The 9,903-nt window shown below is 44.2% G+C and overlaps 1 protein-coding gene across 3 annotated transcripts in view; it reads left to right on the top strand.

The window, feature by feature from the left end:
• ZNF34 (zinc finger protein 34) overlaps positions 1-9,903 on the top strand; it is a 25,564-nt gene extending 15,661 nt beyond the window's left edge. The window contains exon 8 of one of the 3 annotated variants that reach the window (XR_010410459.1): positions 9,339-9,903. The gene's annotated coding sequence lies outside the window, so the exon portion shown is untranslated. Of the gene's footprint in view, positions 1-2,046; positions 2,380-7,304 lie in introns of those variants that run through there. The other 2 variants (XR_010410458.1, XR_010410457.1) reach the window with 2 other exon arrangements.

Here is a 9,903-nt window from a genome sequence, read left to right as displayed (position 1 = left end):
CCTTATGTTACCACCATACTGTCACTTATTGTAGTTTTATAGGAGGTTTAGAAATCAGGAAGGGAGTCCTTCAACTTTGTACTTACTCAAGATTATTTTGGCTATTTGGGATCCCTATCTGGGATTCCATATGAATTTTAGGATGGGATTTTCTGTTTCTGTAAAATCACAGCTTTTGATAGGGATTGCATTGGATCTATAGATCAGTTATGATGGTATTGTCATATAAATCTTATCAAGTCTTCATGAGTATGGGATGTATGTTCATTTATTTATATGTTCTTTAATAGTGATCATTTCTGGTTTTCAGTGTACAAGTTCTTTGCCTCCTTGGTTAAATTTATTCCTAAGTATTTTATTTACTGAAATACTATTGTGAATGGAATTGTTTTCTTAATTTCTTTTTTTTTTTTTTTTTGGATTATTTATTTTTAATGCATAGAAATGCAACTGATTTTTATGTCTTGATTTTGTATACTGCTAGTTTGCTGAGTGAGTTACTTTGTTCCTACGATTTTGTTTTGCTTGTTTTTTGTTTTGTTTTGTTTTTTGGTGTGTGCACTCTTTAGGGTTTCCTCATGTAAGATCATGTCATCTGTGAACAGAGATAGTTTTACTTCTTTTCCAACTTGGGTGCCTTGTATTTATTTTCCTTGCCTAATTGCTTTGGCTAGAATTCCTAGTACTTTGTTGAGTAGACGTAGCAAAAGTGAGCATCCTTTACTTGTTCCTGATCTTAAAGCCTTCAGTCTTTACCATTATGTATCACATTAGGTTTCTCTATATAATTTTCATTATGCTGAGGAAGTTTCCTTTTATTTCTAGTTTATTGAGTGCTTTTATCAAGAAACCATGAAGTTGTTTTGTTTTGCTTTGTTTTAAAAGATTTTATTTATTTGTTAGAGAAAAAGAGCACAAGCAGGGGGAGCAGCAGGCAGAGGGAGAAGCAGCCTCCCTGCTGAGCAAGGAGCCCGATGCAGGACTCAATCCTAGGACCCTGGGATCATGACCTGAGCCCAAGGCAGACGCTTCACCAACTGAGCCACCCAGGCGTCCTAAGAAACCAAAGTTTTGTCAAAAGCTTTTTTTGGAGGCGCCTGGGTGGCTCAGTCGTTAAGTGTCTGCCTTCGGCTCAGGTCATGATCCCAGGGTCCTGGGATCGAGCCCCGCATCGGGCTCCCTGCTCCGCGGGAAGCCTGCTTCTCCCTCTCCCACTCCCTCTGCTTGTGTTCCCTCTCTCGCTGTGTCTCTCTGTGAAATAAATAAAATCTTTAAAAAAAAAAAAAGCTTTTTTGTATCACTTGAAAAGATCAAATGGGTTTTTTTCTTCATTCTTTGTTGGGAGGTTTTTGGTAATTGATTTAGTCTTCTTACTAGTTATTAATCTATTCAGATTTTCTCCTTAATGAGTCTCTGGTAGATTGTGTGTTTTTAGGAATTTGTCCATTTCATCAAGGTTATCTAATTTGTTGGCATACAGTTCATAGTATTCTCATATAATCCTTTTTATTTCTGTAAGGCTGGTCACAATGGCCCCACATTCATTTCTGGTTTTTAATAATTTGAATTTTCTCTACTTATTTAGCCTAAAAGTTTGTCAATATTGTTGATCTTTTCAATGAGCTAACTTGAAGTTTTGTTGATTTTCTCTATATTTTCTAGCTCATTATTTCATCTCTGATCTTTACTATTAATCTTCTATCTATTATCTTGTGTTTAGATTGCTTTTTTTCCTGGTTTATTTTTTCACTCTCTTTCTTCCTTTTTTTTTTTTTTTTTTTTTTTGATAGAGTGATCGTGTGTGTGTGTGGTGGTGGGGAGGGACAGAGGGAGAGGGAGAGAGGAATCTTAAGCAGACTCCACACTCGGTGTGGAGCCCAACATGGGGCTTGATCTTACAACCCTGAGATCATTATCTGAGCCAAAATCAAGAGTTGGATGCTTAACTAACTGAGCCACTCAGGCACTCTTTTCTTTGAAGTATACAGTTAGGTTATTGATTGAGAACTTTTAAAGATTAATTAATTATTATTATTTTTTAAATAGGCTCCCCATCCAGCATGGAGCCAAGTGTAGGAGCTTGAACTCAGGACCTTGAGATCAAGACCTGAGCTGAGATCAAGAGTTGGACACTTAGCTGACTGAGCCACCCAGGTGCCCTGAGAAATTTTTTTTTTAATGTATGCTTTTATTTATTATTTTTTAAACATTTTATTTATTTGAGAGCAAGCAAGAGCGAGAGAGTTCACAGATGGAGAGGAAGAGGGAGAAGCAGACTCATCGCTGAGCAGAGAGCCCAAAGTGGAACTCGATCCTAGGACATGAGTCGAAGGCAGATGCTTAACCAACTGAGCCACCCAGGCATCCCTTAATGTATGCTTTTAAAGCTATAGATTTCCTGGGGCGCCTGAGTGGCTCAGTCATTAAGTGTCTGCCTTCAGCTCAGGTCATGATCCCAGGGTCCCGGGATCGAGCCCCACATTGGGCTCCCTGCTCGGCGGGAAGCCTGCTTCTCCCTCTCCCACTCCCTCTGCTTGTGTTCCTGCTCTTGCTGTCTCTCTCTTTGTCAAATAAATAAATAAAATCTTAAAAAAAATAAAGCTATGGATTTCCTTCTCTGCATTGTTTTCACAACATCCTATAAGCTTTGGTGTGTTGTGTTTTTGTTTTCATTTGTCACTGGGTATTTTCTACATTCCCTTGTAATTTCTTCTTTGGCCCATTTGTTGTTTAAGAGTTTGGCTTAATTTTCCAGTTTTTCTTCTGTAATTGATTTCTAATTTTATTGTATTGTGATTGAAAAGTTTTTATGATTTTAATTTTTAAAAATATATTACAAGGGCACCTGGGTGGCTCAGTTGGTTAAGTGTCTCTCTCTTTTTTAAAGGTTTTATTTATTTAAGAGCAAGAGAGAGTGAGAGCATGAGTGGGAGAGGGAGAGGCAGACTCCCCACTGAGCCGGGAGTCCTGATGTGGAGCTCTATCCCAGGACCCTGAGACCATGACCTGTGCTGAAGGCGGACGTTTAACTGACTGAACCACCCAGGCGCCCCTCTGTCAGCTTTTCTTGATCTGAAAATGTCTTCATTTCACTTTCTTTCTTGAAGGATAGTTTTGCTGGATATTGAATTCTTGGTTGACAACTTTTTCCTTTCAAACTTAATAAACCATCCCACTACCTTCTCGCTTCCGTAGTTTGTGAACAGAAATCAGCTATTAATCCTGCTGAGTCTCATTTGTGCATGTGGAATTGTTTCTCTGTTGCTGATTTCAACATTTTCATTATCTTTGGGTTTTGACAATTTGACTACAATGTGTCTCAGTGTGGATCTCTTTTAGTTTATCCTGTTTGGAGTTCATTGACTTTCTTGGACAGGCATATTCATGTCTCCTCAGATTTCAGAAGTTCCTAGCCATTATTTCTTCAAATATCTTTTTTGCTCCTTTCTTTCATTTCCTTCTTGGAATTGTGTAATGTATATGTTAGTACTTTTGACTGTGTTCCATAGGTTTCTTGGATCTATTCATTGTTCGTTATTTTTTTTTCCTGCTCCTCATACTGGATAATTTCAGTTGTCCTGTCTTCAAGTTCATTAATCCTTTCTTCTGCCTGTTCAAATCTGTTGAACTGCTCCAGTGAGTTTTTTTCGTTTCAATTATTGTACTTCCAGCTCCAGAATTTCTGTTTGGTTCCTTTTTTATAAGTTTTGTCTCTTTATTAATATTCTTTTTGTTTATATATCATTTTCTTGATTTCCTTTAGTTTTTTGTCCATGGCTTCCTTTCAGTCATTCAACATATATAAGGCAATTAATTTAACATCTTTGACTAGTAATTTCAGTGTCTGGACTCCTCCAGGAATGGTTTCTTTTTCTTTTCTTTCTTTTTTTTTTTTTTAAAAAGATTTTATTCATTAATTTGAGAGAGAGAGAGCACAAGTGGGGGAGGAGCAGCAGAGGGAGAGGGAGAAACACACTCCCCATTGACCAGGGAGCCTGATGCAGGACTTGATCCCAGGACCCCAGGATCATGACCTGAGCCACCCAGGCGCCCCTCCAGGAATGGTTTCTGTCAAGTTATTTTTACCCTGTGAATGGGCCACACTTTCCAGTTTCTTTGTATATTTTGTAATATTTTTTGTTGAGAACCAGATGTTTTGAGTGTTATGTGTGGTGATTCTGGAATTCTAAGTCTCCCAGTTCTCAGATTTTGCTGAATCTTACTTGTTGATGGCTGGAGCCACCTGTGACTTTTTCAGTTTTCCGAAGTGTTTATTCGTCAGTGTGCGTGGTCCTTGAAGTTTCTGTTCCACTGTGTGGTCATCCAGCATCCTGAAGGAGATTTCATTGTCTGTCTCCCAAAAAGGGAAGAAACAAGCATTATGTCTTTAATCCCTCTACCCCACCCCAGAAACTTTTTCAGTAGTTAAAACGATGGCAGATAAGCCTATGCTAGCTTCACAGTGATCAGAAGTGGCAATAAACCATCAAAACACACAACCCTGGTACTTGGAGGACAAGGTCCTTATGTAACCTGGCTTCAGCAAGCCGTACCAGGAATGAAGGCTGCTATCCACATGGCTGCATGCCATGGGGTAAGTGATGAGCATGGTAGGTGCTGTGCTAGACATGGAGGTTCACTGAAATTTGCTGATATTTACTACCTTCTTCATCAAGCTCACTCCTGGAAGCTGCAGGTGTTTGACTAAACTTCACAGTTCCAGAATAGTTACTTCAGACAATTCCCGCCAGCCAATAGCCGTCTAGCTGGAGGGATGGATTCCTGTATGACATTACTCCATGATAACTGCCTTTATAATAGCAACAAAATTCTATCTAATTGACATACTTTAGTTTATAAAATGTATTTGGACATATGTTACTCCACAGTGACTAAATATTAGGCCTTACTCTTTTTATAAAAGATGTCTTTAAAATACATTCTTAGGGGGCGCCTGGGTGGCTCAGTTGGTTAAGCAACTGCCTTCAGCTCAGGTCATGATCCTGGAGTCCCGGGATCGAGTCCCACATCAGGCTCCCTGCTCAGCGGGGAGTGTGCTTCTCCCTCTGATCCTCCCCCTCTCATGCTCTCTGTCTCCCATTCTCTCTGAGATAAAAAAAAAAAAAAAAAAAAAAAAAATCTTTAAAATACATTCTTAGGAACAGGATACGTTTTTTGTTTTTTTTTTTTTTTTTAAGATTTTATTCATTTGAGAGAGAGAGAGAGTACAAGCAGAGGAGGTGGGGGGCAGAGGGAGAAGGGAGAAGCAGCCTCCCCGCTGAGCGGGAAGCCTGACATGGGGCTTGATCCAAGGACCTGGAGATCATGACCTGAGCTAAAGGCAGATGCTCAACCATCTGAGCCACCCAGGTGCCCCAGGAGAAGGATAAACATTTTTTTTTAAAGATTTTCTTTATTTGACAGAGACAGCGAGAGCAGGAACACAAGCAGAGGGAGTGGGGGAGGGAGGAGCAGGCTTCCCGTGGAGCAGGGAGCCCGATGTGGGACTCGATCCCAGGACCCTGGGATCATGACCTGAGCCGAAGGCAGACGCTTAACAACTGAGCCCCCCAGGCGCCCCAGGACTCAAAATTTTTCTTTTTTTTTTTTTTAAGATTTTTTATTTATTTGACAGAGACAGCAAGAGAGGGAACACAAGCAGGGGGAATGGGAGAGGGAGAAGCAGGCTTCCCGCCGAGCAGGGAGCCCGATGCGGGGCTCAATCCCAGGACCCTGGGATCATGACCTGAGCCGAAGGCAGATGCTTAACAACTGAGCCACTCAGGCACCCCAACAGGATAAACATTTTAAAGAACATTGGTGTATATAAGCAAATGCTTTCCAGGGTGGTTGTTCCCAATACGTAATGTCACCACACTGAATCATTGGAAAACATTTACCTTCCATGTCAGGATGCAAAGTTGAGTAGAGCACAGCCTGAGTTCCACACAACCTCCCTGTACTAGATACTATAATTTTCACCTCTGTTTGCTAATTAAATAGGCACGACTCTGGCTGGTATTGAATTTGACTGATTACTCAGGAAGCTTGTATTTCTCTGTGTTGGTTTTAACGAAAACTACCTCTCACATCCTCTGCCCTATCACTCACTGCTAATGGCCCCGATTCTTTCTCATTGGGTTGCTTGTTAAGAACCCGTGCTCTGGGGGTCCCTTCCTCCTCCATGGATGTCCCTTCAGCCACGGGCACCCCCAAGGGATTGTGGCCTTGAAGGGAGCCCTGAAGCCCTGGGTGGGGAGGTGTGGTGGGGCAGTGCAGTCTGAAGAAGCATATTTAATGGAAATACCTGGAAAAAAATATGCTGGTGGTTTTCATTGTGCAAAACTAGAGAACATACGGTTTGACAAGTTTTCTTGGCTGTTTGGTTTTGGCCGAAGAGGGCTGGCACCATCCATGGTGACACGCACGGGAGCCAAGTGTCAAGCTCATCTAAGGATGGGAGGGAGTGCAGGCGAAGGGACTCGTTGCTTCTCAGTTGGACAGTCTGGGTGTCTAGTGGGTTAACTCCTGCTGCTACCCTCTTGCCTCCTCAGCTTACAGGATCAAAAACCTGAGTTGTCAGCCTGCTGATGACAGAGGGTCTTTGGGAGCAATGTCATCTCAGACCACAGGCTGATTGTTAATAATTGTTAATAGCTGTGGGCAGTTACCAGTCAGGAGATGAACTGCTGGCGTCAGAGGATCAGACAGCTGAGGACTCTGGCCTGTTAGGGGAGGCTTGAGTCAGCACCTCCAGGTAAAATACAGAACAGCTTACCCCAAAGGTAAAGGTCATGCTCACAGTGTGCATGTGTGGTACCCATGCCCACATCTTTGTGGATGGCCCGATACACACCCTGAGGCAGAGGGACCCAGGCAGAGCGTCAGACCTGAGCCAGAGGTCAGAGCGGGATCTGGGTCCTCCCACCCCTGTCCTCAAGGGCCGGGCCCATCTTCAGGTGCTCCCTGGGGTTAGTGTCTTCTAGGCTGTCCTGGAGTCCCTGCTGGAGGGGCTGTGTGGCCTTTCATGCTGAGGAGGGAGTGAGTCCTTGCTCAGTGCCAGGTGTACCCTGCCCTGCCCAGCCTGTTTCCTGCATGGGTTATGTGACTGTGGGCTGAGCTTCTCCAAGATCCCTTGGGGTTGGGGAGCATTTCTGTCTTCTTGCGGCAGGTGAGCAGCTCCCCTGGCCTGTTGCTTTCTGTGTGGCCCCCTGCTTCGCATGATTGCTGCACCTGTTCACAGTTGTACTAACTTCCAACACACAGACTACCCAGAACTGAGTGCTGCGCTGGTCTTCTTGTAGATTTCATTTCATTTTCGAGGCAGCCCTGTGGTGTGAATGGTGGTGATATTCTCATCTACAGATCAGAAGCTGAGGCTGAGGAAGGGAGGTGATTGGACTGAGGTCACGGAGCAGTTGGAGGTGGGCCTGGGACCTGACCCACTTTTAACCACTTTTGCAGAAAGGATTAACCTGACCCCAGGGGAGGGATGGCCTTTGTCCTACTTCTGGGTGGCTGGAGTGTCCTGCCTGAGAGTCTTTGTTTACTCAGAGCCAGAGCCAGGGACTCTACAGGAACAGTATGGTGTATGGGAGGGGCTTTGGCCATGTGGCACCTACTCAAACCTCTGGAGAGGCTGCAGACTCAGGTGTCATGCAGGTGGCCATCTATATGTGTCACCAAGCCCAAAAAAACCTCTGGATACTAAAGCTCGGGTGAGCTTCCCTTGTGGGCAATACTCCATGCACACTGTCACACATCAGAGCCAGGAAAGTAATGTTGTCCATGACTTTACAGAGACCCCGCATTTGGTACTTTTCTGGATTCTGCCTGCATGAAATCCCTGGTCTGATTTTATCTGTGTCTGTTCCCTGTAATACACTGTAACCGTGTGTGTATCAGGTTTCTAGGCGAGTTCTAGGAGTCCTTGTAGCAAATTACTGAACTTCAGGGTGATCTTGGGAATCCCCAAATTTGTGACTGGTGTCAGAGGGGAGGGCAGTCTTGGGGACCCCTATACTTCACCTGCATTTCTCAGCTCAGGAACTTTTATTCTCCAAACTCACCCGGATGGGGCAGAGTAGTGCTGCTCCCACCCCCAACCCAGGATTTTCCTCAGCCCTGGAGCAAGCCCGTCTCCCACGAAAGATCCTCCTGGGCTTTCACCACCAGACCCTCTGCAGAGTGGCTTTTGGTGGCCTGAGCTTCCCCAGCCTGTCCCCTAGGAATGGTCCTGCCTCCCTCAGGGCCATCTCTGGACTGCATGGCACCTGCCAAGCTGGGTCCTGCTGTGCAGGTATCTTTCTCCAGAGAAGTGATGGGTCCTGACATGCCCTATACTTGACACGGGTGGACTGTATTGATATCACTAGCAAGGCGTGAAAACACCCATGCCCCTACAGACCGTCATAGCTCTGTGCGTTACAGGATACCCTTTACTAATTGATCAGGAGGTGGCTGGCACACTTGGCCTTTTCCAGGCTCTCCTCATTGTACGTCCCTTTATTGGGAACTGTCAGCTCATGTCCTCTGGTCGCTGATTTGTAGTAGGTCCCTATACCAAAGTCATTCATCTCCCTTCACCCACAAATAGGTGTTCCAGTCATTCCTTTTTTATTGGAAAATGTCAGGTTATACATAGTACACAGAAATAAAATTCTGGGTGTTTTCTAAATTATAGAAAAATTGAGAACTAAGTGTCAAATTCTTGGTAGCAGTAAGGAAAAATAGGATAAAGATTTAAATGCATAAAATGTAAAGACCTCTAAATAAAAATTTAAAAATCCAAAATAAGTGTGGTCTGTTGCTGATCAGTCAGAGATGGGCAGTTAATGGCTGAGAAGGCTATTAACAGGGTGAAGGGACCCCGAAGGTCATTTTGGTGCCTGATGCCACTTCCCCAAAACAAAGACTGCCCATATGTTCCAGCAGGTTCTGTGCTACCTCCTGGTCCTTGGAGAGGTAGGTGACAAACATGCACGGCCCAGGGATCCTCCCCAGGGAGAAGGGCACTGAAGCTCACCTTCCAGCTCCATGGACACCTGAGCCTGTACACACACCAATGGGTCAATGGCAGCTGACAGGAAGAAAAGGCAGAATGATATTAAGTACACTTCATTTAAGAAGGTTGAAAAGTGAACTATACATTTTGCAGTTTCCCCAAAAACCCTAGATTTGGTGGATTTACCAATCCAGAATGACTTGTACTGTATCACTTACGTTGTCTTGTGATACAGTGTCTTTCCAAACAAGTATTTCTGTACATTGTATGTAACTGAACTCTTATTTTCCTCTTGACTAGAACGTGACTGTTTCTTATTCTAACTCTTCCACAGGGTTAGGAACTGTGCCCTGAATAGCAGTGGGCTCTGAGGGCAGTCACTGAGTCAGACGGCAGCTACACTCAACCAGCGAGGGCTGCTGGCTTCCCTCTGTGGGGACTTTCGAGCTAGCATCTCACTTAACGCTTCTGTTGATCTGCAGCCTGGCTCTAGTGATTTCAGCTACCGTCTGCAGGAACATGGAGGGATTTCAGCTCCTCTGAATCGCACCATGAGCTCGGCTTCTCCAGCATCTCCTCCGAGGTTCCAGCCATCTCCGAAGGACTACCTCAGCGAGTGCGCCTCCTCTCTAGCACCTACCTTAGTGATCCCAAGTCCTGTTTTTGCTTCAATTGCCTTAGCCCCTGTTGTCCCAGCTGCTCTGCAGTACTGATAGTGATGTCAGTTCCTTTCAGGAGCCCATCTCCTCTCTGCAGTACACCTGCTACCTCAGCTTCCAGAGTTTCACCTGTGAGGCTGGCTCCTCTCACCTGTACCACAGAGAGGGGGAAAACAAGCTTTTATCTGCATCAGGGTATTGCTGTGGACTTATGGGTCAACACTATAGTCCTTCATTTCT

The sequence above is a fragment of the Mirounga angustirostris genome, unplaced genomic scaffold (assembly GCF_029215605.1).
Source record: "Mirounga angustirostris isolate CCGP_5_RB_7025 unplaced genomic scaffold, mMirAng1.0.hap1 SCAF_4, whole genome shotgun sequence".
In the NCBI taxonomy this organism is placed as follows: Eukaryota; Metazoa; Chordata; class Mammalia; order Carnivora; family Phocidae; genus Mirounga; species Mirounga angustirostris.
This window is presented reverse-complemented; position numbering and strand designations above follow the sequence as displayed.